Source organism: Mustela nigripes, chromosome 12 (assembly GCF_022355385.1).
Source record: "Mustela nigripes isolate SB6536 chromosome 12, MUSNIG.SB6536, whole genome shotgun sequence".
Lineage (NCBI taxonomy): Eukaryota > Metazoa > Chordata > Mammalia > Carnivora > Mustelidae > Mustela > Mustela nigripes.
In genome coordinates this window covers 85,725,886-85,753,309 of record NC_081568.1, presented here as the reverse complement: position 1 = coordinate 85,753,309, position 27,424 = coordinate 85,725,886, and the positions used below count along the sequence as shown (strand labels likewise).

The 27,424-nt window shown below is 38.7% G+C and overlaps 2 long non-coding RNA genes across 2 annotated transcripts in view; one reads left to right on the top strand and one right to left on the bottom strand.

The window, feature by feature from the left end:
* LOC132028652 (uncharacterized) overlaps positions 1–25,499 on the top strand; it is a 58,670-nt gene extending 33,171 nt beyond the window's left edge. Inside the window, exons 2-4 of the long non-coding RNA XR_009407492.1 lie at positions 19,684–19,749; positions 22,019–22,105; positions 25,223–25,499. This is a non-coding gene — a long non-coding RNA (uncharacterized LOC132028652). The remainder of the gene's footprint in view (positions 1–19,683; positions 19,750–22,018; positions 22,106–25,222) is intronic.
* LOC132027917 (uncharacterized) lies at positions 9,213–18,292 on the bottom strand. The gene is made up of 3 exons (XR_009407248.1): positions 18,204–18,292; positions 11,478–11,537; positions 9,213–9,350 (listed from the first exon to the last, which is right to left on the bottom strand). It is a non-coding gene; the product is annotated as an uncharacterized LOC132027917 (long non-coding RNA).
* Positions 25,500–27,424: the final 1,925 nt, after the last annotated feature.

The window sequence follows — 27,424 nt, the reverse complement described above, 5'->3', positions numbered from 1 at the left end:
TATTCAGTGCCTCAACAGAGAGATAAAATAAAAGCTCCCCACATTGTACAGTTTTTTTGTTAAAGCCTCAGGATTGTTTCCTGTGATTCCTGGTCAGATCTCAAATAGGAGGGTCTAATCAACTCTCTCTTTTCCCTCCCTTTCTCTTCACCAACCCCTCTTTCTGGATTCTTCTTCCTGTTCAAAGTCTAGGGATGGCACTTTTGATTGGTGGATGTATTAGTCTGGATTTTTCAGAGAAACAGAACTGGTAGGATATATATGATTTATTGTAGGGAATTAGATTATAAGGAATGAGGTTTATTATAAGGAATGTTTCATATAATTATAGAGGCTGAGGAGTCTCAAGATGTGCTGTTGGGGGCACCTGGGTGGCTCAGTGGGTTAAGCCTCTGCCTTCGGCTCAGGTCATGATCTCAGGGTCCTGAGATCCAGGCCCGCATTGGGCTCTCTGCTCGGCAGGGAGCCTGCTTCCCCCACTCCCTGTCTGCCTGTCTCTATGCTTACTTGTGATCTCTCTCTGTCAAATAAATGAATAAAAAACATCTTAAAAAAAAAAAACTTAAAAAAAAAAAAGATCTGCTGGTGGCAAGTCTAGAGACCCAAGAATGCTGGTGGTATAATCTCATTCCAACTCAGAGTCCTAAGAACCAGGAAAGTCAGTAGTATGAGTTCTGCTCTGAGCCTGAAGGTAGAGAGAAGACAGATGTCTCAGCTGGGAGAAGACAGATGTCTCAATTTGAGGAAGGTCAGGGAGAAAGAAGAAATTTTTTCTCCTCTGCCTTTTTGTTTTATTCAAGCCTTCCGTGGATTGGACAAGACCCACCCATATTGGAGAGGGCAATCTGCTTTATTTAGTTAATGGATTGAAATGCTAATCTCATGCAGAAACACCCCCACAGGCACACTACATACCCAGAATATATTTTTTTTAAAAAGATTTTCTTTATTTGACAGAGAGATAGAGGGCACAAGTAAGCAGAGTGGCAGGCAGAGGTTGAGAGAGAGAAGCAGACTCTCTGCTGAGCAGGGAGCCCGATGTGGGACTCGATCCCAGGACGTTGGAATCATGACCCGAGCTGAAGGCAGCCGCTTAACCAACTGAGCCACCCAGGTGCCCCATCCCAGAATATTATTTAACCAAATATCTGGCAGGCTGTGGCCCAGTAAGTTGACACATCAAATAAGTCATCACAGGGGAGCCAACATGTACCCAAATTCTAGCTGCAAGGGAGGCTGGGATAATGACTATCTGGTCTTTGAAACTTATATAGTGTGAGATAGGTTCTGTGTCTTTTTTTTTTTTTTAAGATTTTATTTATTTATTTGGCAGACAGAGATCACAAGTAGGCAGAGAGGCAGGCAGAGAGAGAGGAGGAAGCAGGTTCCCTGCTGAGCAGAGAGCCCGATACGGGCCTTGATCCCAGGACCCTGGGATCATGACCCCGAGCCAAAGGCAGAGGCTTACCCACTGTGCCACCCAGGCACCTGAGGTTCTGTGTCTTAAGACAAGAGAACCCTTAAACCTGTAAAGGAAGGTCACTACAAAGAATGGCAAATGTTTACTGAAGTTTAGAATCTAGCTTTCTTGATTCCAAGTCTCATGCCTTTTTTTTTTTTTTTTAAATTATGTCTTGGTTGTTGCTTTTTTCCCCTTTATTTTCAGAAAACAGGCTTGTGGGGTGAGAGAGCATGGAGAATTCCATTCTTGAGTGTGTACTTAATTCTTTCTACACTGGAGCAAATGCCATGGATTGATTTTTTTTTTTTTTTCATGGGAATTCAAGCTCCACTCTCTTTGGCAGAAAGTCCTAACTATTTTTGGAAGTTGGAAAAAAATTCAGAGAATCTGGTTCACTTTTGGTCATGTACAGTAATGTTATTTTTATGTATTTAGGACAGTTACATGGTCAGTGCTTATTTTTAATTGGCTTTCTGGGGACACAAGGGTGGGCTGTGAGGTCAGGAACAAGACAGGGAAATCACTCAAAATTGACTGGAATCCTGTCCCTTCAGTCTGTACTTTCTATCCCAAACCCTTTTCTCCCGGAGTACCTGAGATTGTTCCCTTCAGAGCCTACCAGGCCTCTCTCTTTGGTCTTCCTATTTCCTTTTGATTCCAGCTAGAATGTTCTCCAAGGGTTGGGATAGAGTGCTCTAGTCCAAGAATCAGGACAGCAACATTTGAGCTGTTGCTCTTTCAGTTAATCACCGCTAGTGTTGAGCAAGTTACTCACTCATTTGGAATCTCAGTTTATCTGTGAAACAAAATTACTGGATTAGATGATGCCTAAAGAGAGGACTTTTGTCTGAAAATCATAAGGTTTAAAAATCATAAGGTTTAAAAATAAGGGATGTATAATGTCAAAATTAAAATTCTGGAGTTAAGATTATTTCATGAATTGGTTCAGCAGCTCAGTGTTATAACTAAGGACATAGACTCTTTTGTCTTATCATGCTGTCATCTTTAGTTTAATGTCTCTCGTGATGGTTGCAGATGGTTGCCATGGTTTTAGGCATCGATAGTGTACTTCCTTGTAAGGTTTTGTGTGTGTGTGTGTGTGTGTGTGTGTGTGTGTGTGTGTTGTCGTTGTTTTTAAATCAGAAGAAACCTTTCATAGACGACCTCAGCGGACTTCTTAGGTTCCTTGCTGTAGTCACAAAGGAAGGTAGCAAAATGACTATTAGACATTTGGAGCTTCCATAGTATGATGTCAGGGTTTACCAATGAGAATAAAAACCACAAAATCCTTTCAGTTTCCAACATTCTTTGATGTCTATCAGGATCAGGCTTTGGCCCTGCTACTTGAGTGTTGGGTCTTTTGTGACTTTGGAAGAACAGTGGCCTTCTCCTTTGGAAGGTACATGGAGTGAATCTTGGCAATACTCTTCAAAAAGTTTTTCAGGGGGAAATAATGACTTGCTTGTTTGGGGTGTAACTTCCTTTTTTAAATACAGAAACAGAGATATACTCAATGTATGCTTATCATGAAGTTTGTTTTTTTTTTCATATTTCTTTCTGTAATGCATCCTCATGGCATGGCAAGGTTGTAAGCATTCCATTTACCCTGACCATAGATTGGGTTCTCTGGAAACAGACCCTGAGACAGGACTAAAACCTGTAATTCTCTGTAGTAGTAGTAGAGTAGTAGAGACTTTCCATCAACTCAGATGGCATCTTCTCCTATTACTGATAGTTCCAACACCACAGTGTCTACACCCTATATGGCCTTAGTGGCAGGGCTGCCTATACCACAGCCTGAATCTGCTATAGATCCCTTTACCATCTAGGCCACCCAGAAATCTGGCAGCCTTTTTTATCAGTATGTGGGATGGAAAAGTATCCTTGCATGTGGGTATGTTGTCTCCAGAACCTCAAGAGGTTTACGAGGTTTGTCTTCTTGTTGATGGTGTAGCATGGTCCTTTCTCCTATGAACTTGTCCACATCTTCAGTCTTTGGGTTTAGATCTGAAAACTGGCTTGGGTCCAGAAACTGGGCAAGAAGTGTGACATTTTATTGGAGTGAGTGCCCTCCAGCTCCCAGCTATCTGTCCTTAATTTTCTGCTGGTACAAGTAGAATAGTACTTTTGTCTGCCATTTATTATTTTGCTCCTTTGGATACTGTGCTCTGAGTTAGGCACCCTAGACTGCCATCTCAGTTTTGCTGATTCCTGCAATGACTGTAAACTGCTGGGTTCTGGCAGTTCGGGCTGTATGTTCTGGAGCCCTATTATTTTCTTTGCTGTCCGTCAGCCCAATTCTATAATGGTATCTCCTACCCTGGTCATCCCTGACCTATGAAGAGGAGCCAACACTTTTTTTGTTTTTTTATTTTTGTCCTTCTCCCTGGTGTATACCTTATGGCTTTACAAATGGTTTGTCTTTTGGGCTTTTCTGTGGAACATAATATTCTAATGGGTCATCTGGCCATAAGCAGTATATCCATTCCAGTAGGTCACCTTCCTGAGCCTTTTAATCCCTTTGTCCACCATCTGTCATGGTAGTTCTGGCATTTCATCTTTATTTGGCATGTCAATCCTTTTTCCATACTTCTGGGAGCTATCATAGTAGTGACTTTACCATTTCCTAAGGTCTTCTCCAAGGTGTGAAATCCTACATCTCAGAAGAAGAATCCCAAGACCACATACTCTTCACTACCTAATTTTATGTAGTAGCTCAGAATCCAGTCTTACATGCCCTCTCCTGGACCTGCTCAACACACACAGGTAGTTCTTGGCAGTCCTTTGTGGTATAGTCCCTTTCATTCTGGCACCAAGGGTGACACAACTCCTTGTCTCCCATAGTCCCTAGCCCATTGTTTGTTATCCTAAATATCAAACACAGTGATATTCTTGGGGGGCAAAAGCTCTTGATATATACTTAGAGTCCTGGAGCTTTCACTAAGGGTCCATATCAGTTAGGATAGATTAAGCAATGTTTTGGTAATATAATCCACCAAATCTCATTGGTTTAATGGAATACAGATTTATTTCTTGCTCCCATGAGACTAACTCAGGTCAGGTAGTTTTTCTTGGCAGCTTGCATTGGGGCTATAACTCAAGGATCTTATAGAACTTTCTTCATTTGACTGTGTTATCTAGACACATGGTTTCCCAGGTAACCATGAAGTGGAAAGAGAATGCTGGATTATCAAGGGAGATGTTTTTGATGACCAGTGTAACACGTGGCTTCAGTACTTTCATCTCTGTTCCACCAGTTCCCAGCCAATCTTCAGAGAAAGTTGGGAAATCCATTCTGTGTGCTCACAAAAAATGGTGTAGTGAGCATGTAGTATTGTCTTTGTAACAGAAGTCAAACACCCAGTTCTCTGTTACAAAAAAAGCACTTCTTCAATTGCATATTTGCATATACTTGTTTCTGATTCAAGCTCCAGACATGACCCTTTGAATGCCCTTAGTAATGACTGAGAGATTTAGGGGACCAGGTTCAATCTGTCAGTGTGTATGTGCAGGATCACATCTGAGGGAATCCCAAAACTAAGTATGGAGTAATGAAATTATTTGTGAGTCCTTTAAACATCATTGTAATAGCCAGTTGAGACTCTATTTCCTTAATTCTATCTAGGGTAAGATTCTGGTTTTAGAAGGTCTAGTACTAACTCTTCATGTTCTGTAAAGCCTCAGGTCGGTGCCTCCTGAGGATGTTAGCTGAAAAAGTGGTTTGTGAACACATGTAATACTGCAGCTCACCACCTGGCTCAGAGTCTATAGTCTCTCATGGTTCATCTCACCTTCCAATTTCCCTCAACTCCCTTCTCCTCTCCATCTCCCTATGTTCTCCATGTTATTTGTTATGCTCCACAAATAAGTGAAACCATGTGATAATTGACTCTCTCTGCTTGACTTATTTCACTCAGCATAATCTCTTCCAGTCCCGTCCATGTTGATACAAAGGTTGGGTATTCATCCTTTCTGATGGAGGCATAATACTCCATAGTGTATATGGACCACATCTTCCTTATCTATTCATCCATTGAAGGGCATCTTGGTTCTTTCCACAGTTTGGCGACCGTGGCCATTGCTGCTATAAACATTGGGGTACAGATGGCCCTTCTTTTCACTACATCTGTATCTTTGGGGTAAATACCCAGGAGTGCAGTGGCAGGGTCATAGGAAAGCTCTGTTTTTAGTTTCTTAAGGAATCTCCACACTGTTCTCCAAAGAGGCTGCACCAACTTGCATTCCCACCAACAGTGTAAGAGGGTTCCCCTTTCTCCACATCCTCTCCAACACACGTTTCCTGTCTTGCTAATTTTGGCCATTCTAACTGGTGGGTTTTATGGAGGGCACGTATGGCATGGAGCACTGGGTGTGGTGCATAAATGATGAATTCTGTTATGCTGAAGAGAAATTAATTTAAAAAAAAGACTGCAGGTTTTGATATCAAAGAGGCATGAGTTAATTATACCTCAGGCACTTAATATCTTTTGGTAACTCCCACTTCCTGAGCCTCAGTTTCTTTGTTAGTAATATGGGGATACAACATCTACCTCAGTGATTGGGGAGATTGGGGAGAAAATAAGGTAATATACAGTTCTTAGAACATTATCTTCAACATACAGTTTAATAATGACATACACATTATAATTATCTTCCCACCTCTCTTTTAGGGTATAATAAAGTATGGACCAGGCCTTATTCATTTTTTTATGTCACTTATCATGGCTAGCATAAGGTTCTATGAACCTTATACACACTGAGTATTTAAGATAATTTGAAGTAACTTCAGTAGTACTTTGGTTTCCATTAGTTGAAATGCCTTGTACAAATTCAAGACATAATAAGAATTACATACTAATTTTAGATCATGCTTTTGATTCCCTATTATAGAATAAACATTTTGGAAGTTATTTGACAGCATTGTTGGTTTTTTTATTGAGTCAGCTTTTCATTTGCTTGCTGAGTCCCCTTTGTGAACTTGGTGGAAAGCATGATGCAAGATAGTGAGTTGAGGTTGGGACAAATGGAGTGAAACCATTCACAGCCACAGACACACAGCTGCAATTTGGCCTCATTAGCACAGTGCCCTAATTAAGTGCCAAGTAGTTATTATCAATAATTCAAGTATCCATAATGAGCTGATCACCTGAGCAAGAGATGGAGGGTCCATTGACAAAGGTAGAAATAAACAATAGTAGAAACTGCCACCATTCTAATAAAATGGTTCACCTAAAATGAATGCTCTCTGTACTGCAGGAAGCTTCTTAATTTCATTTCTACCTATAATTGAATGAGCCTTAATAGCATTGGGGTTTGGGCTATGCTTCTATCAGAGTATATTTAGTTCTGTAAATCAGGATCCAACAGAAGCTCTTCTTATAGAACAAAGACAAGGAAAACAAGGCAACTGGGGTCACAGATCAATTCAAAGTAGCACATTTAAAAAAATACTATTAAATTATGAGCACTTTCTATAATACAAATATAGACCCAACAATCAAATTGGAAGAAGATAAGAGTTCTGCTTCCAATCATTAATTATAGGTGATATCAGCATATTGCTGGGTAGGGTAAAATGGGCAAGTGAATCAGTATCCAAAATTTATTTTAAAAAAATGACAAAGTACATGTTTAAAATATATTTTTGTAACTAAAAACCACCATGGAAAAACATTTATAGTAAACTTATTTTCTTTCTTTCTTGTTGCTGGTATTTACTCAGTATTCATTGTCATTATCACTGTTCTCATTAACTTCCTGATATTAACAACAATATGGATAAAAAATGGCCTGTATTTTTATTTATTTATTTATTTTTGGTTGGGGGGTATGGTGCAAGGTTGGTGGAGGATAGAGAGGTGGAATATGAACCTGAATGCTGAAATCTCCCAGAAACACTGGCCTAGAAGAAAACACATCAGGTTGAGGGTATTCAAATCTTGTATTTGTCCACTGATTTAACTAAGTTAGCTAAACCTTGGGTGCCTCATTTTTCCATCTGTAAAGTGGAATTACTTGCACATATTATTAATACCACAGGAATTGCTGATAAATAGATCAGTAGGGAATATGGAGAAACTTTGTTACAGTGCCTCTTAAATATTTTCTGTACACAACACAAAAGACCTTGTATATTCCTTACCCCAGGTGTTCCTTCTTACTATCCAAACTAGCACCAACAAAAATCTTACCAGAATCAACAGAATGAGCATTTCTACTTCTGAGTAGTAAGAATGAGGGTTTTTCTTTTTTTTAAGATTTTATTTATTTATTTAATGGACAGAGATCACAAGTAGGCAGAGATGCAGGTAGAGAGATTGAGGAGGAAGCAGGCTCCCCGCTGAGCAGAGAGCCCGATCTGGGGCTTGATCCCAGGACTCTGTGATCATGACCCGAGCCAAAGGCAGAGGCTTTAACCCACTGAGCCACCCAGGTGCCCCAAGAATGAGGGTTTTAAAAATACAACATAATAAAAAAAATTCACATAAAAATGAGAAGTTAAAGTATAAACATGAATTCTTGGATCCATGCAATGAGATGTTTATTCAAAATCTGGGGGCCCAGTTTTGGAATGTGAGCTACTAGCTCCTCTCTTGAAACTTCATTGTAAATATGGGATTGGAGCATGGCTGTATGTGCTGAAAGAGATCTAAAAATATTTAAAAAAAGAATTCTTGCCAACTAAGCCACAGGACAGGTGGGGGACCCCCAGTGGTATGTGGCACAACAATGTCCTCATTGGAAATACCTAACTCATAGATGCTAGCAATATCTGCCCTAGTTCCCTTTTGCCTGAGGCTATCTCGAATGCCAGATACCAGGACTCTCTTCCTGGGGCTATGTTCCTGGGGCTCCTGGCATTTCCACTGCCTACCAGCTGTGGTAATTGGGTGATTGGGTGATGGGGTACTGGTTCCAAATCAACAAGGTCAGGTATGTCATTGAGATTTCTGGGTTCTTCCCATCTCATCTTCCTAAACTTCTTCTGCAACTACCCCTCTCCACAGTCACGGTTGCTATCATCTACCATATGACATACAAAGAGAGTAGAACAATTTTTTAAATGAAAATGACATTTCAGCACATAACATTTGATCCTCGGTCAAGAGTCTCCATTCTGGTACGCCTTCTGCTCAGCAACCACACTCCAGAATTGTATAGGTATTTTCTTTTTTCTTTTTTTTTTTTTAAATTTTTTCAATTTATTTATTTTCAGAAAAACAGTATTCATTATTTTTTCACCACACTCAGTGCTCCATGCAATCCGTGCCCTCTATAATACCCACCACCTGTACCCCAACCTCCCAGACCCCCGCCACTTCAATCCCCTCAGATTGTTTTTCAGAGTCCACAGTCTCTCATGATTCACCTCCCCTTCCAATTTACCCCAACTCCCTTCTCCTCTCTAACACCCCTTGTCCTCCATGATATTTGTTATGCTCCACAAATAAGTGAAGCCATGTGATAATTGACTCTCTCTGCTTGACTTATTTCATTCAGCATAATCTCTTCCAGTCCCGTCCATGTTGTTACAAAAGTTGGGTATTCATCCTTTCTGATGGAGGCATAATATTCCATAGTGTATATGGACCACATCTTCCTTATCCATTCGTCCGTTGAAGGGCATCTTGGTTCTTTCCACAGTCTGGCGACCGTGGCCATTGCTGCTATAAACATTGGGGTACAGATGGCCCTTCTTTGCACAACATCTGTATCTTTGGGGTAAATACCCAGGAGTGCAATGGCAGGGTCATAGGGAAGTTCTATTTTTAATTTCTTGAGGAATCTCCACACTGTTCTCCAAAGAGGCTGAACCAACTTGCATTCCCACCAACAGTGTTAGAGGGTTCCCCTTTCTCCACATCCTCTCCAACACATGTTGTTTCTCCTAAAGAACGCAGTTCACACATGATGAGTTTTTATGTGAGCTATAGTGTACTCCACTAGTTTTCAAATTGTAACCCACTATTGGGGTCTCTGAGACTTCTTCAGGGGGTCAGCAAGTTCAAAACAATGTTTATAACAGCAAGAGCTTACTTTTTATCTGAGTTGACGATTGCACAGATGGCACAAAAACAATAGTTGGTAAAGCTGCTAGTCACTCAACAGAAATAGAGGCAGCAGCACCAAATTGGACTAGTTGTAATTATATTTATTTTTTTATCACCACACTGTTGACATAATTTTTAAAATATTTTTATGATGAAATGGAAGTTTTCTTCATGAAGTACTTCTGTTGTAAATTGAAGTATGTCATATTGAAAAAAAGAAATTATACAATTTTTTGAATTTGGAACACCATCTTTACTTGAAGGAATGGCAAACCATGGATATTTAAATTTGGGTATTTGGCACACATTTTCTTTAAAATGAACAAAGATCGACTGCCACTTTCAGAAGAACAACTGGCTGGCAGTATTTTTCCCGGTGTTAAAACCCGAGATTTCCAACAAGAAAGAAATCCTGAAAACTTGTGTCTGTCACTGTGAGCTTGATAGCTGCACAATGTTTAAAGATTTTTTAATGAGATCAGTGTTACATTAATGAATATTACATGCCAGTGTGATTATAATCAATAAATGACAACATCTGCTTTTGTGTGAAGAATTGTGTCAACATTTAGAAGATTTTTGTAACTCCAGTGAACTAACACTTTCCAAATGACAATGCATAGTTTTACATTATAACATGGGTAAAAGAGCCATTAAAATGCATAAGACTAATGGATTTTAGTATAACTGTATGAAAAAAATTTTTTTAAGATTTATTTATTTGAGAGAGAAAGAGAGGGAGGGAAAGAGTGTGTTCTTGTTGGGGGAAAGGGAGAAAGAATCCCGAGCAGACTCTGCGCTGACCATGGAGCCCATTGTGGGGCTTGATTTCATGACCCAGAGATCACTATCTGAGCCAAAACCAAGAGTAAGATGCTTAACCAATTATACTATCCAGACACTCCAACAGCATGAAACATTTGTTGATGGGGTTTTGTTTTAGATTCTACATGGCAACTGATTTTTAAAAATTATATATTTATTTTTTTAAGAAAGATTTTATTTTTTTCATTTCTTAGAGAGAGAGTGAGAGAGAGAGAGTGAGAGAGCATGTACACACACACACACACACACACACACACACACAAGATGTGGGGGAGAGGCAAGCAGAGGGAAAGCAGGCTCCCCTGTGAGCAAGAAGCCTGATGTGGGACTCAGTCCCAGAACCCTGGGATCATGACCTGAGCTGAAGGCAAATGCTTAATGACTGAGCCACCCAGGTGCCCCAGAGTGTGTATCTTTTTCATATATTTTAACAAAACAATGTATCAGAACAGATTGAATATAAAAGAACTCAGTTGTTTATTAAGCCAGACATTAAAATGATGGACAAACATTTAAACATTGCCACTCTTCTCACTAATTTTTGTTTGTTTTGAAAAATGTACTGTTAGTTAAAATATATTAACTTACAATTGATTTTTTTAAATGAATAAATATTTTAAAATTTTCTCTCTCTCTCTTTTTTTTTTTTTTAGTTTCCAATACAGTAAATATTGGCCTATATAACCTGTATAAAAACAAGTTATTTGAGGACCTCATTAGTTTTTTAGCAGTGTGAAAAGTTCCCAAGCCTGAAATATTTCACAAGCACTGGTCTGTTAGATAGAATAATTGGTTGAACTCTATAGGGCAGTCCTTAAGTTTGGAAATATGGCAAGTATATATAATAGATAATTTTTGTATTATGATATATCATGTTATTTCTCTTTTTGTATTGTTTCTCTTCAGTAGTACATAGTCCAGTGCTCTGGGCAAAACCGCAAGGAACATGTGCATTAACCAGGTATTTAGGTAAATCTCTGCACGTACATCTCAGATGAGTGGCCTCAAGTGATTTGTGACTCTGCTTTTAACTAAGTAAACCTATGCCTTTAGCATAATGGGAAAGAAGTAATCAAGGGAATTTAATCTGTGTGTGTGTGTGTGTGTGTGTTTATGCATAAAGTATGTTTCATACTTACCGGCCAGCCTGTAGTTCTGACCCCATTCATGATGCAATCTTTAGCTTTGCCATTTTCTCCCTATGTTTGTGAGGTGAAAGAAGAGTTAAGAGAAATGTACTTTAGGTCCTTTATAATTAATCACTTTGATTGATGACCTAAGTGCTTTTCTTTTTTATTCTTTCCTAGTGTTTAATTTGCAATTGCTAGTTTTAAAAGGACCATCACTCGTTCTGTATCTTGAGGAGGCCTTGTGGTCTTTTGATTTCCTCTCTCAATTAAATATATCTTTATTGCCTTCAGGTTCTGAGGAAAATGTGCTATGCTCGTCTGGAAGGATAAGATGGCCATTTGGCCTCTGGGAAGCAAATTGCCCTTGAATTACATTTTATTGAGAAATGTTTTTTTGAAATAGTGAATTGTCGGTAAAAGTTGTGATTTAAGTCTACAAATGAGATTGAAATAGATTGGGCTTTCTGTTTTCAGACTTGATAGTGTCAGTATCCTTTGGCCCTTTCTTCCTCTGACTCACCCAGAGTGTGAGCTTTCTGACGCAGACACAGTAAATAGATGATTCTTGAATCTATGTGACTTCCTTTGGGGCTATTAATATTTTGTATGTATACAGATCTTTTCTCAACTTGCTGATGAAATATCAAGCCCAGAACCTAAGATCCTAGTTTTATGAAGGGAAATAAGTCATTTGGGAAGAAATTCAAGTTACTTTGGAAATGAAAATGTGCTGATATTTTCCCAAACCCAGCTTTTTATTTTTGGGCTTGCATTACGACTAGCCATCCTTCAAAAAGAAACCTCAGCAGGCCCCTAGATTTTACTTCTGTTGCTCACTACTCTAAGTGTGCAAACTGAACTGAGTGATTCAATAGAGGCATTAGTGATCTTCCACTTAGATATTGCAGCCTTTCTGCCAAATATAATGATTTTTTTTTTCTTGGCAGTATTAGCCATAGACCCATAGGCTTCTATTGATTACTCCAAATGATATTGAATAAAGACTTAGAGGAGGATACTTGATATCAAGAAAAGGAGTTCCTTCCAATTTTTACTGTAGTTCTATTAAGCAGTTTGGAGCGGACTTACATGACAACATTCATTATGGGAAGTAGCACCAGCAATTAAAGTTTACAAGTGAGCATCATGGTTAGGAATAGTATTCCTGAGTTAGAAAGTGCCACTTACTTTGTGACTTTGGACCTGTTACTTAATTTTCTGAGTCTGTTTTCTTAACTGTGAGTTAGAGATTATAATATGTGTTTTACAGGGTTGTTAAAACGATTCAAGTAGATAATCCATGTAAACAAATCAAATAGAATAGGCCTTGGCACAAAATTAGGGCACTGTAAAAATGAGTGGGATCTCTCTCTCTCTCTCTTTCTATATATATATAATTATTATTGTAACTATTACTTTGTTAGCAGATTCCAAAGAAAAATTAACCTGGTAAATGTGTCAAAATTTTCAGTTTGGACTAAAGACAATTCTTGCCTCTGAAATGATAGGCTGATGAAAGACAGTGAATGCTGCAAATACTGTAGCCTTACATTATTTAAAAACAAACTCAGTAGCTGGGGTCATTAGGCCTGAAGTCTGCTTATTCTTAATCAACTATACTTATTTAGAGAACCATACTATTTGATTTTAAGGAGGAATTTGATCATCTGTTGGTTAACTGGGGAATATAGAGGCTTTCTTTGTTTTTGGCACTGGGGTGGATCTTACTTGTGGCGATTCTGGAAACACTATATTTTCTGAAGCTTTAATTCATTTAACTAGATTGACACCTTGGGGTCCACCAGACGACCAGATTCTAAACCATTCTGGCAAGAAATTTTGTCCTAGAGGCTTTTTAAATTTTAGGCAATTAATTAGTCGTTTTATAGTAGGTAAAATTATTAGCTCCCAACCTAGAATTATACTGGAATTTACAAAGTAAAAAGAGACTATTTAAGGACTGTATAATTAAGTGAAGTAACTTGCCATCAGTGGAAATTTGTACTGTAGAAATTCCTATTTCACAAGTTGGGGAAGAGAGATTAATATATCCTAAACTATGCATTTATTATATATTTCGATAGCTGAGTCAAAGTTTCTAATTTAGGATTTTTGAAAGAGATGTAGTCTTTCTGAAATATTTTCAGTGATGTTTAGGTTTTAATTGTTATTTTGATTTATGGTAGCCTTTATCAAATAAAGTATAAGATGATGAATTTTACATTGAAATGTACTTAAGACTGGCTTTAGCCCTTTGTCAACAAGAAGTACATAATTAAGAAAAGTTCAGATGAAAGGAGGTAATATGTGACAAGTACTATCATTCATTAGATCCTTGTTATCAAAGTGTGTCTATGGCCTGGCAGCCTGGGCATCACCTGGGAACCAGTAAGGAAGGAAACTCTCAGGCCTCTCTAGACCAGCTGAATCAGAATCTGCATTGTGGTAGGATCTCTAGGTAATTTGTATGCACTTTATATTTGAGAAATGCTGTTCTGTAGCCCAGAAACTGATCAAATAATTTGAGGGGTGGTCTTCAGCCTTCAGTACCTGTCCCAGAGTCTCATTGTTCTACTTTACAGTTGAGGGTCAGAATAATTTTATTAAAACTTCTCTTCAAAACCTACAATAAATTAACAAAAATTAAGCTGAGACATTTCGGGTGCACATAAAGTATAGAAACTAATGGACTATTTGTAAACCTACCACTGGGTTTAAAGAAATAGTAAATTTGGCATTTTGCCATATTTGATTCACCTTTTTCTCCCTCCTGAAGGAAAATTTTTATGAAGATGTAAGATATATAACATAAAAATTAGCATTTTAACCATTTTTTGAGTGTAGAGTTCAGCGACATTAAGTACCTTCACATTATTGTACACACTATTCATCTCCAGAGCTTTTTCATCATTCCAAACTGAGTTTGTCTATCCATTAAATAATAACTCCTAACTCCCCCTTCCCCTGGGCCTTGTTTACCAATATTCTACTCTCTTTATGATTTGGCTCTTCTAGGTAGTTTATATAAGTGGAATAATACAATATTTATTGTTTTGTTTCTGGCTTATTTCATTTAGCATAATGTTTTCAAGAGTCATCCATATTGTAACATGCATCAGAATTTCATTCCTTTTTAAGGCTGAATATATTCCATTGCATTACATTTTGTTTATCCATTTGTTTGTCAACAGACATTGGGTTGTTTTGGTCTTTTAGCTATTGTGAATAATGCTATGAATGTTGGTCTACAAATATCTATTTAAATCCCTCCTTTGACTATTTTTAAGTATATGCATACAAGTGGAATTGCTGGATCAGAATTTTTTTTGATGAATTTTTTCGGGAACCACCATATTGTCTTCTACAGCGGCTGTACCATTCAGTATTCCCAACAGCATTGCCCAGGGGTTCCAGTTTCTCCACATACTTACCAACACATATTTTTGTTTGTTTCTTTTATGTAATAATTATCCCAGTGGATGTTAGTGGTATCTTATTGTGGTTTTGATTTCCATTTCTTTAATGGTTAGCGATGTTAAACATTTTTTAATGTGATTGTTGCTCATTTGTATATCTTCTTTGGAAAATTATGTATTCAAGTCCTTTGCCCATTTTTAAGTTGGGTTGGTTTTTTGTTGAGTTGTAGGAATTCTTTATATATTTTGGATATTGATCCCTTACCAGATACATGATTTATAAATATTTTCTCCCATTCTGTGGGTTTCCTTTTCTTTCTGTCAGCAGTGTTGTTTGATACATAAATTTTTAAATTTTAAAGTCTAATTTATTTTTTATTCTGTTGCCTCTGTAATTAGAGTCATATTCAAGAAATCATTACCAAATCCAATGCTATAAAGCTTTTCCTTCTATTTTCTTCTGAGAGTTTTATGGTTTTAGTTTTTATGTTTATGTCTTTGATCTATTTTGAACTAATTTTAATATATGGTATAAGGTATGAGTCCAGTATCATTCTTTTGCCTGTGAATGTCCAGTTTTCCCTGCAGCATTTTCTGAAGACTGTCTTTCCCCCTTTTGAATGGTGCTGACACTCTTGTCAAAAATCATTTGACCATATATGCAAAGGTTTGTTTCTGGGCTCCCTGTACTACTCTACTAGTCTATTTGCTTATTGTTATGTGAGTACCATACTATTTTGATTATTGTAAGAAAAATGTAAATCTATCTAAAGGTTTAACGAATTACAGGTAGAGCAAAGCTCTCTTCTCCATCTCTTCTCTTTCCATCTGTAGACGCAACCATTTGTGAAGTTGATATGTGTAATTTCCATGAATGTTTTCATACATTTATTATATGTTTGTATGTACCCATTTATAGCTTCTTTTGTATGTTAAGTTTTTGCTTAAATACTGGTGCCATGGTTAGAATATATGTGTCCCTTCCCGCATTCATATGTTGAAATTCTAACCCCCTATTGATAATATTAGGAAGTGGGGCTTTTAGGGGGTAGTTAGGTCATGAGGGCGCTCATGAATGAGATTAAAAGACTCCAGAGACTCTTGTCCCTTCTACCTGTGAGAACATAGCAAGAAATTTGCAGTCTGTACCAGAAAGAGTTCCTTTACCAGAACCTGATCATGCTGACATCATGATGTTGGATTTTCCAGCTTTCATAACTGTGAGAAATTTCTGTTGTTTATAAGTTACCCAGTCTGTTATAGAAGTCCAAATGGACTTAGATAACTAGTATACTAAAGATAAACTTTTCCAGTTTGCTTTTCAACTTCACAATATATTTTGAGATTTATCCATCTTGATGTGTACATACAATTCATTCCTTTTATTTGTTGTATATAATTCTGCTTTATTTACATTAACTATAAATATCTAAATCATTTCTCCAATAAGGGTGGTTAAATTGTTTCTTACCTTTTGAAAAATGTCAAACAGCGTTGCCACAAACATTTTTGTACATCTCCCATGTGCAAGAATTTTTTACAGTAGAAAACGAGAAGTAGAATTTCTATTGTTAGAGAGTAGGTTGGGAAATGATAACTTTTAACAATGTAACCTAAACTTTTAGGACTAAAGTGGATATAAGTTGTAAGGGACTATTTTTTTTGAACTATCAGTAGTTAATTGGTTAGATTATATATGTCATTTCCAATAGATTTATTCTAAAGGATGCTGTATTTATTGTAAAAACATGAGGATGGATGAGTTTGACCATCTGGTGTCATCACTTGGTCACGTGGTTGAATCTTTTCGGAAGCAATTCTTCTAACAGATCACTGCCAGCCTTGTCCTTAAAACCTCCCAAATGATTTTGTCACTTGTTAGTCAGCTTGAGACTCTGATACTCAGAAGCTAAGCACATTGGTTTCAAGACACATGCAATTGTAAGTACAAATGTATCCTTAATTTTTAAATGTAGTTTTTTATTTTTAAAAAAAATAGTTTTGCATTTTTAATCAGGAATCTGCATTAGAACGGAGAGAGATAGGGTGTTAAAGAAGTAGATAACTCAGAGGCTGTTATTAACTGAAATCAGTTAACATTCTGACTTCTCCAAAAATGCATTTGGCAGAGGGAGTGCATGAAAAAGAAATCTTTAGCAAGTAAAATAGATATTTAAAAGTAAGTCATTGAGATTATTAGAATAAATTACTGCTGATCCCATCACTACTCAGGCTAACTAATGTCATCTTAGAAATAGGTAGGCTTGTCCGTGATGCAACAAGCTATCACGAGATGTTTCCATTTGAACCAAAGAACCAGTATACTGGTAGGATCATTGCTTTGAGCCAGAAGGCCTGGGATTGAGTCTTGGTTCTGTCACTTACTATTGTGTTGGTCTCAGCTTGTCTGAATTCCCAATTTTCTCATCTCCAAAAGTTGATGATGAAACCATACTTACTTCAATGGCCTTTTTTTTTTAAAGATTTTATTTAATCATTTTAGAGATCGAGAGTGAGCATGGGAGAGTACAAGTGGTAGGGGGGAAAGTGAGAGCAGAGGGAGAGGGACAAGTAGACTTCTTGCTTAACTACCTGAGACACCCAGGTGCCCCACTGCTAAGGACTTTTTTGAGGATTCTGTGAGATGGTGCATGTTATAGTTGTTGAGGCACTATAAAACCTGTAAATTGTTATAAATATTAATGGTTTCTCTTATAGTCATTGAATGCTCGGGTCCTGAGCAAGAGCAAGAGTGGCCCATCTGGTATATACTGATTGTGTTTTAATATTAGGTATGTAATGTTATATTTACTGTTTCTTCTTTGGTTCTCTGATTTTTGCCCATTTCAGTTTTGCTATGATGCAACTCATGGACCTAACTGAAGCAGATTAATAAAGGATTATATAGTACAGATTGAGGCCAGGCCCTTGAAAAAGCAGTCTGTCTGAGTGGTGGGGGTAATTATGTTTTTATTTTGGCTGAAGCCTAACCAGTTGTTTCAATAAGACATTCAAGACCTTTGAGATAAAGGCAGTTAAGCATCCCAAAATTTCAACCTGTGAACCGTGCTCATCTTTAACAAGTTATAGCAATTTGTGCTAGAATTTTTCTATTTGCCTAGATCTTGACAAATAAATATGAATTGTATTAATCATGGAAGATATTCATTAGATGTGATGAATGCAAACCTCTCTTAAAATGAATAATACATGCACTGTATGAAACATAACAAAAGATAAAACATTCTACTGAAATGTTTTGATACAGTTAGTTTGCAGAAATCAATTTTGCCAACCATCCTCCTCTACCCCTACTCACCAGCAAAATTGTTTGATTCAAAACAGGATTTCCGGGCACCTGGGTGGCTCAGTGGGTTAAGCCGCTGCCTTCGGCTCAGGTCATGATCTCAGGGTCCTGGGATCGAGCCCCGCATCAGGCTCTCTGCTCAGCAGGGAGCCTGCTTCCTCCTATCTCTCTCTCTCTGCCTGCCTCTCTGCCTACTTGTGATCTCTCTCTCTCTGTCAAATAAATAAATAAAAAATCTTAAAAAAACAAAAACAGAAACAGGATTTCCTGTATGCTACCAGAAGCATCCGTGATTTTTTTTTTTGATCAGTTTGTCTAAAGATCCCCATTTGTATCTTTCAGTCTCCTGCCCACAGTTTCCCCCAGATGTGGTATAGTGCAGTCTGTACCTTGCAGAAAGGCACCTGTCCAAAGGGAAGGAAGAGTGAGGGCTGAAATCCAGCCATGCACCTTCACATCAGTTTATGTGTGCTCAAAAGGGTTGCTTTTCCTAATCTGCATAAGATACAACAGGCTCTGTCATCTTCCTCAATGTCTTACTTCTCTCTGTTCTCCTTCCTACCCTATTTTCCATTCCTTGGTCTTTAAACTGCCCATCATCGTGTACTGGCCAGATCTCCTTCTAGTAACCTTCTCAGCCTCTGTGCCTCTCCAGCTGTCCCACAGGCCATTTTAAAGCGCTCTCACTGTCTTGTTCCCAAAAACCTCTTCTAACTCAAATATGTTTTATAAGATAGATTCAAGTGTATGGTTTTATAGTGTCATCCAAAGCACATGAGATAAATAAACTTCACTGGTTTGGTGCATTGATTTTTGTGACTATAAAAAGAATAAAAAGGATGAAAGCTAGGTTGAGTTGGAATGTAAAATTATAAAAAGCAAAACAGGAAACAAATGTTTGCTTGGCCAACCATTTCCTACTGAGGCTCTCTGTGTAATGCGGTCTATGAAGAGTTCACTGTTCAGCCTTAAACAGATTGAAATGATCCGTGGGGAGAAATCGCACCAAACCCAAGGGCTGTGTTGAAGTGATGTGTAGCGCCAGATCCCTGAGCTGCTGTAGAAAGGCGGGTTGTGAAGGCCTATGTGTCTGTGTTAAAGGGAAGTCTTTGAAAGCTATCTTTCTAACAGGATAAATGTGAAAGCCACTGGGGGGGGGGGGGGGGGAGCAGCACAAAACGGCCACTTGAGCATTGCTTCCTGCCCATGGAGCTCTAGCTCCTTACTGACAGTTATTCTTAGGGCTTCTTTGCTTCAAAGGTTTCCTCTTTTCTATTTTTGGTAGCAGAATATGGATTTAGATCTGCATAGTCCCTCTCAACTGCTAATCCATGCCTAGAAGAGGGTAGGACTGCTGTGTTCTGTTAGCTATCAGTTCTCTTTTCAGCACCTCCAAATGATTTTTAATATTAAGGACACAGATTTATGGGAAGGAGTCATTGAGTTTTCAAACTGATTTGTAGTCCTCTAATTTGCACATTCCTTTCTCCAGCAGGGGCATCTCAGAGATCATCTCAAGTAATGGGGCCTGACTTCTGTGATGAGTGAAAGAATCCAGGTTGGTAAAACAGATGGTCATCAAATGACCAAAAAGTAAGCAAAGATGATTTGCATTGGAGTAACATGTAACAGATTAAGCACAATTCCATTTTGGAAGGAAAGAATTTATGTGTGTATAATCTAAGATTAGCTTAATATATATAAACTGCAACAAAAAGATACAGCTATGCTGGACTAGAATACTGAAGACCTTGGTCTCTGTAAAGGAAAACCATTACCTAGAGCAAGCATTTTTAATTTTACAGGTATTTAATTTCATGCCCTCTAATTCTTTTTCTTGAGTTCTTTCTGTTTTACCTGATCTCATGACTGTCTAACTTTGTTGGCCTACTAATAATAATTACCTTGCAAAAGTTATCTTTTGTATCGAGATACCATAACATTGTTAAAAAAGAAATGTTAAGTGCTCATGTCCTCCCATGAAAATATGGGGCTATCCCCTTTGTCTGAATGCAGAACTGGGGAACAGAAATGCCACCCATCAGACCAGCTGCCTCTGCCACGTGCTCTTAATTAGAGTCTCCCTTTGTGGCTTAAAAAAAAGTAACAGTCTTATACTTGAGAAGGATTTTTGAGGGAAGGTATAAACTGAAGGATCAAGGGGTCACCTCACATTTCTGAGGGTTATACACACATTTCTGTCCACCATTGCATCTGGTTTGAACTTCATCTCTAGAAACCATGAACCCACACTACAAATATTATATGTATACTATTTTCTATTTTTTTGCGAAGACCAAAATGAACAGAAGCATCTTGGGATTGGGGGAGGGATGGAACTTTGAGAATTAATTCTAGGCACTTTGCAGATGGATAATTGGCAAGAAAAAAGCCCAAATCTAGGGCATATATATTGGGTTTTCAGCAATGGGAAGGTGTCTTTAAATATGTTTTACATAATGGTTTTGAACAGCAGACAGCATTGTCTGGTAAGTGGAGGTTTTGACAATGAGCTAAAAAGCTATATAATAGAGTTAAAAAGAAAGCCTCCCTTAACTTTTCCCCAGAGCATTTTTACCCTGCTGAATATTTTAGGGGTTATTTTAAATGTGTCCCAGTGTCAGACTTGTTCAGAAAGAGAGCATTATATTTCCCAAGAGAATGATGAGTTGCTTTTTTTTTTTTTTTAATGGAGCAAAATGCTAACTTTTAATAGACTAGATCTTCCCATATAGAATATATTCCCCCTCAGAATTCCTAGGCAAATATTCAAACTTGGGTTGGGAAAGGTTAAAAGGAACTGAAAAAATCTATAGTGGCTCTTTCTGAGATGCAGTCCCATACTTGGCAGGATGAGGTGTTCATAGCAGGTGCTGAATTTGCTATAAATGGACAATTTATAAACAGATCTGACAACTGGGAAAACAGAGCAGTGGGGAATGCTGGCATTCCAGGGGCCTGTGGTTGATTTCCTATCAGATGGTCCTCAGCATGGAATTATTGATAGCTGCTGCTCTGAAAGAAGGCCAGTTGGCTGACGCTTAAAAGGACTGTACCTCAATTCATGCCTGATCTGCTGCTAGATATTTTAAACAGATCAGTGCAAATTAGCTTCTTCAGGTTGGTACTTCCTTAATTAGCAGTTTAATTGCAAAGTCTTCTTCTCAACCTTGATTGAACCCAACTCTCTTACTTGTCTGAAATGCGGAGGACAGAGACCTGAGAGAAGTATAACCAAAACAAAAGAGGAGCCTGAGGGCAGTGGGGGCGGGGGGGGGCGGGATTCAGAGTATCCTATAGTGCCTGAGACCAACACAGAACCTAGCTAAACCAAAACTATGTGCAACTGAGACTAGCATTTTTGGCTGTGTATCCTGGGGGAGAAAGAAACAGGACCTTTGTGTGCTAAGGCCTGGGGGAGAATCCAAAATGTGCAGCAAATGAATCTCATTTTTCTTTTGCTTTTTTTTGTCAAGGGCTGCCAGTACACTGGGATATTCCTAAGACCCCTAGGTGAGGTCTACTTTCAGAATATTCTCCTGGAGCATTCTAATGATCACATCTACAATTTTTATTGTTTTTATTTATTTTTTTAGATAGGCTCCCCCCCCCCCCCCGCATAGAAAGTTTAGTGGTTCCAGTATGGTTGGTATTGGATAGCATTCCTCCATATTTGTCTGCAGCCTTGCATTGGCACAGTTCTATTTAAAGCTAGTGGAATGGCCATACCTGTTTATTCTAGCTATATGAATAGTTTTTCCAGGAGACATTTGTTTGGCTGGGTCTCTGCTTTTCTCCTGACCACACCCTATTGTTTTTCTCTTCAGAGGAACAGACTGAGGGCCTGATCCTGAAAGGAATTTTGACTTCACTTCCTTAAGAAGACTGAAAATTGGGCAGACCTGAAGATTAGGGTATGGAAGTGGATGCACACCCTAGCACAAGGGTTGGCTGGGAATGAGGACTCTTAAAGTATAAAGCATAGGGCTTTGAGCAAATCCAGAACAGGGATGGTTTGTTGCCACGTAATGGCTAACATAGCAGGAGTAGAAAGGGTTCTGAGGCATTGAGACAACTGACACTTTTGTTAGTTGTGGGAAGTCTTGTCTGTGAGTGGAAGCTCCTGAGAATCTTGCCCATGGGAATCTCTGTTTCAGCTGAGTGAGTTTTCTGGTAAACGTGTGATGAATCTTACTGCAGCATCTTTCATTTGCATAGAACCGTATTCAGCATAGGAGGTACAAGAAAATATAGGTACAATACTGCCAGCCAGGAGTTTATGATGTAGTTAGAACGATATACTATTCTTATGAAAAGATGACGGGGTGGGGGGGAGCAGCAGAACAAGTAAAATTTGGGAAAAGGGAAAGCTCTAGAAGTACCCAGGAAGGTGTGGTGGCTGGAGGATGAGGGAGTCGTTGATGAGGATTATTGGGTTGAAGCTGGGCCTTGAGAAGAGTGGGAGAAATTCAGTAATGGAAATGTGCAAGGGAGACTGTTCCAGGTGGGGAAATGTCATGCTGATAGCCCTGATGAAGAGGTGACCCCTGAGTTTGGGAGGACAGAAAACAAAATGTCCTGGCAGATAAGGCTGAGGAATTATACAGATCTAGAGGTCACACAGAGTTTGGAGTTCATCCTGGTAGACTTTTCTGATCAAGAAAGGGAGATGAGAAAAGCAGGATGTCAGGAAACTGAAGATAGAAGAGGAAAGTGGCAGTCAGTGCAGGAGGACCTCACCGGGTCCAATCTCCCATTGACCAAGTTTTAGGTCTGTGGAATTTAGCGAACTGTGTAGTGGGTTCTAGTAAGCCACTCTATGTAAACAGAGCCCTCTTCTTTGGTGTCTTTCCTCTTCCCTTATAGTCCCTGCCCACCATCTGACTAAACTAGGGCCACACAAGCTTCTTCTTATGGAGTTTCCCCACAAACACAGAGCCAAAGTGAAACAAAGGCAGATTCATTTTTTTTTTTTAAAGTTCACTGTTTTGACTCTTACGTGCTCACTCTTGGATTCCCATTAGTGTTTTCCAGATTAATTTGAGGCCTTACTAGATATTTGGACAACTCCTTATTTTCATAACTCAGAAGGTCATCTCTGAGCTCTGGGAACATCTGCTCAACTTCATAATTAGGGCAGAACCACAGGCTTGGGTGTGGGATTGTGTTCTGTCTTGGTCAGAAGACACTCCTGGGAGAACATGATTGTGGACCCTCTTTCCTGACATTTTCTCCCCCATTTTTTAATGTCGCATTGTGTGACCTGCAGACAGCTTGGGCATCATGAAGCTCCACCTCAGACCTACAGAATCAAGATCTGCTTATTTTATAAGATCCTGTGGGATCCATTAGAGTTTGAGAAGAACTGCTTTTAACCTAGCTATTCAGAAGGATCACCTATGAGTTTTTAAAACATTGTGGCATATTGTCTATCCCAGATAAATTAAGTCAGAATATCTAGGGGTGGAGCCCTGACACTGCCGTTTTTTAAAAAAACGTTTCCAGATGATTCTATGTGCTGCCTGAGTTGAAAACCACTGGCCTATGGTCTGTGTTAGCCACTCTGTTTCCAAGGGACCAAATTCTCCTCATGTTGTAAAACAGAACATGACTAACCTTTTAACCACAGATCTAGACAGAGTAAAAATAATGTTAATTAAGCATTTATCCAGAAGCTGGTTAGGAAACTCCTGGCCAGGAGCAGATGCAACCACTGGATTCACTTATAGTATCAAGATGATAGCTTGTTAAGATTCTTAGTCTTGGGGTGCCTGGGTGGCTCTGTGGGTTAAAGCCTCTGCCTTTGGCTCAGGTCATGATCCCAGGGTCCTGGGATTGAGCCCCGCGTCAGGCTCTCTGCTCGGCAAGGAGCCTGCTTCCCCTTCCTCTCTCTCTCTGCCTGCCTCTCTGCCTACTTGTGTTCTCTGTCGAATAAAAAAAAAAAAAAAAGATTCCTGGTCTTAATTATTCTCTTCTGGCTTTGGAGGGTGGCTCCACGGAGAACCTGGAAGACAGTTGCCCTTGCCTCTAATCATCTCGATATCTAAGGAGATGTACCCAGGCCTGTGCTCTGAGGAGTCATGTTCTTTGTCTATTGTAGCAGAAATGTACTGGGGAATTCAGAGTATTGGTTTCCACACAAATGCTCACTTTTAGGAAACATGAAAGGTTTAAAAGCAGTTATCCACCTATCCTTAGGCTAGGGTAGATGTCAGATTTTAAGAACGATATTATAGTTATTTCAATACATTTTTTCCCATTACTGCCTTTCATTTACAGATTTCCCTCAGTTCCCCTCAGCTCTGTTACAATATCAGGAAACTTCTACCAACACATTCCAGTTCTGAGGCAGTCTTGGTCAAGGCTTTGAAGGTATTAACCACTGTGATTCTTCTTGCCTTACTCTGACTTTCCGTGCCCTCACTATGGCCATGAGCGTAGGCATTGTTACATGAGCTTTGGCCTTCTCATTCCTTTCTTTTTGTCTTTTGAGAATTAGGGTTGACGTGTAGCCTGCTTACTTAGCTGCAGTCTACACATCCTCAACTCTTTTTTGTTTTTTTTAAAGATTTTATTTATTTATTTGACAGAGAGAAATCACAAGTAGACGGAGAGGCAGGCAGAGAGAGAGACAGAGAGGGAAGCAGGCTCCCCGCTGAGCAGAGAGCCTGATGCGGGACTTGATCCCAGGACCCTGAGATCATGACCTGAGCTGAAGGCAAAGGCTTAAACCACTGAGCCACCCAGGCACCCCCATCCTCAATTCTTTATAGAGACTTTTTTCTTGGGCAAGGTTCCACACTGAGCTAAGATATCCTAGAATCCTGTGTTGAGACTTGTCTGTCTGGGGTCTCCGAGTGTTGCATCCACTCAGCATCTCTGCTGCTCTGCACTGAGCTTAAATTACCTTGCCCCTTTGCACACTGTGGTTTGGACTGTTGGCCACTCCCCTTAAGGGCTCACATCTTACATGGTCTTGTTCTCTTAACTTTGGCTCCCTCATTTCTTGGTTTTCTTTCTTTTACCTTTAGCTTGGAATTAGGGTCTCATCACAGACCTCACTCAAGATACTGTAGTAGAAGTACCTGTTCAAATGTGACCATGGAGAGGAATAATGTCACCAGGACCATGACCATTCTCAGTAACAATGGTAACATTATTTTTTGCTCATGAAGATATGGATTTGGAGATGAACTAGACAGTGGTTTTGAGAAGACCCAACTGTCTCACTCCTAGCTTCAAACATCTAAGACTTATTCAGTTCTACATTGTAACATTGCAAGTCAAGATGACCTTGGGAAAAAACTGAATAAATAAACTGATATTAACACTGATGCTAACCTGAAGTGACATTTATGTTTGGCTTTGTGGTTGGTTCATGGATTTGTATGTGTACTATATATATAAATATAAATAAATAAATAAATAAATATATATATATATATGTGTGTGTGTGTGTGTGTGTATACACATAAATACACACGTACTGAAATTATATTTATTTACTGAAAACATAACAAGGGTGTTTGTGAAGTGGGCACCAAGTCCAAAATTTAAGTTCTGTTTTACTGAAGTTAAAAAAGATAATTTGCTAATTGCCTTGTGAAGTTCCTAGGCTGCCAGTCCTTGCGGCTCCTTTGGGGACAGCAGAATACTTACTCCTCTCTGGAAGAAAATTCAGGAGGGAGATCAGAGGCTTTTAGACATTGTTTCTGTCCATAAATGAATTTATAATTTGCTCCTTCCTGTGCCCAAGTTGCTCCTAGGCACTCTTGCTCTGGTGCTTGAAGTTGGTATGCCTTCTGTCCAGACAAGTAGCTTTTTGGGCTATTAATTATGTAATTAAAAGTCTAAACCTTTTCATTTTAAATGATAATAAAATGTTTGAAGGTATGTTTCTTGTAAACCTATTTTATTTTTGTCTTTTCATTTTATTGCTTTTTATTGAGGGCTGCTAACTGACCAAGCCAAGCTAATTAGTGCCCTGTTGTTTTTGGAAGACTAGGTGACACCAAAGCCATTAATGGCTCAATAAATTGGGGCTACAGAAAAGCCTGACTGCTTTCTTCTTGTTCTTCTCTTGTTAGTCACATTGTTCTGCTTTGGCCAAATCTGAGAGGATATGCACTGTGAAGCTGGCTCTTGAGGGGCTGAAAGCACTGGTTGATTAAAAAAAAATAAAATAAAATAAATCTGCGTGAACAGAGTCTCCAGAGACCAGGGGAATGAGAGGGTCAGAGGGACCACCAGAAGGGGAAAAAAGGGGGAAGGATTCCAAACTGAAATTTTTACTCAATTTATTGGGTAAAATGTCCAGCTTCTGATTCCATGGCTTACTCTAGAGTTGAATCAATATTAAGTAGACTCTTCAGGTGAATTAAAATCCATTGATCACATGAATTACAATGAATCCCTAGGCAGTTCTAAGGTGTTTATGGAAGAGGTAGATGTTAAAGGGTCAGAGTCAGAGGCCAAGTCCCTTTTTTTCCTATCTTATCATTAAATTTACCCATTCATAAAATGGAAACAAATCTAGCAAAATCTTTTATCCTGGAATCTTGGTTTTACTACAGTTTATAAATTAAAGACTGATATTCTTTTTTTTTTTTTGAGGAATACTACATTGACTATCACATAATGATATTTAATAAATTATAGAATGAATGAATTGTTGCATTCTTGATAAAACTCCATTTGTCTTAAAATTATGTTGGATATACCTTTATTTTATTTTTAAATTTATTTATTTATTATTATTTTTTAAGATTTTATTTATTTGACAGACAGATCACACTAGGCAGAGAGGCAGGCAGGGGAAGGGGAAGCAGGCTCCCTGCTGAGCAGAGAGCCCTATGTGGGGCTCGATCCCCTGGAATTCTTGCAAAGTATCTTAGTGAAGTAAGCTGATTCCTTAGAGAAAATGAAGTAACCTCAAGTAACAGCAAAATGGTTCAAAGTGTGTGCTTGAGAGTTATAGGTCTAGGTCCAAATTCTGGGTCTACTAGTTACTAGCTCTGTGGCCTGGGGCAGGTTTCTTTGATAACTTTTTACTCACCACATATTTATTGAGTACCAACTATGTGCCAGGTACTCTCTGTGCTGGGGATATAGCTGTGAACAAAGCAAAGCCTATTTTCCATGAAGCTCATATTGCTAGAAGGGAACATAGTGAAAATATAAATGTGTCAGATAGAAATAAGTGACAGGGGGAAAAATAAAGCAGAATAAGAGGG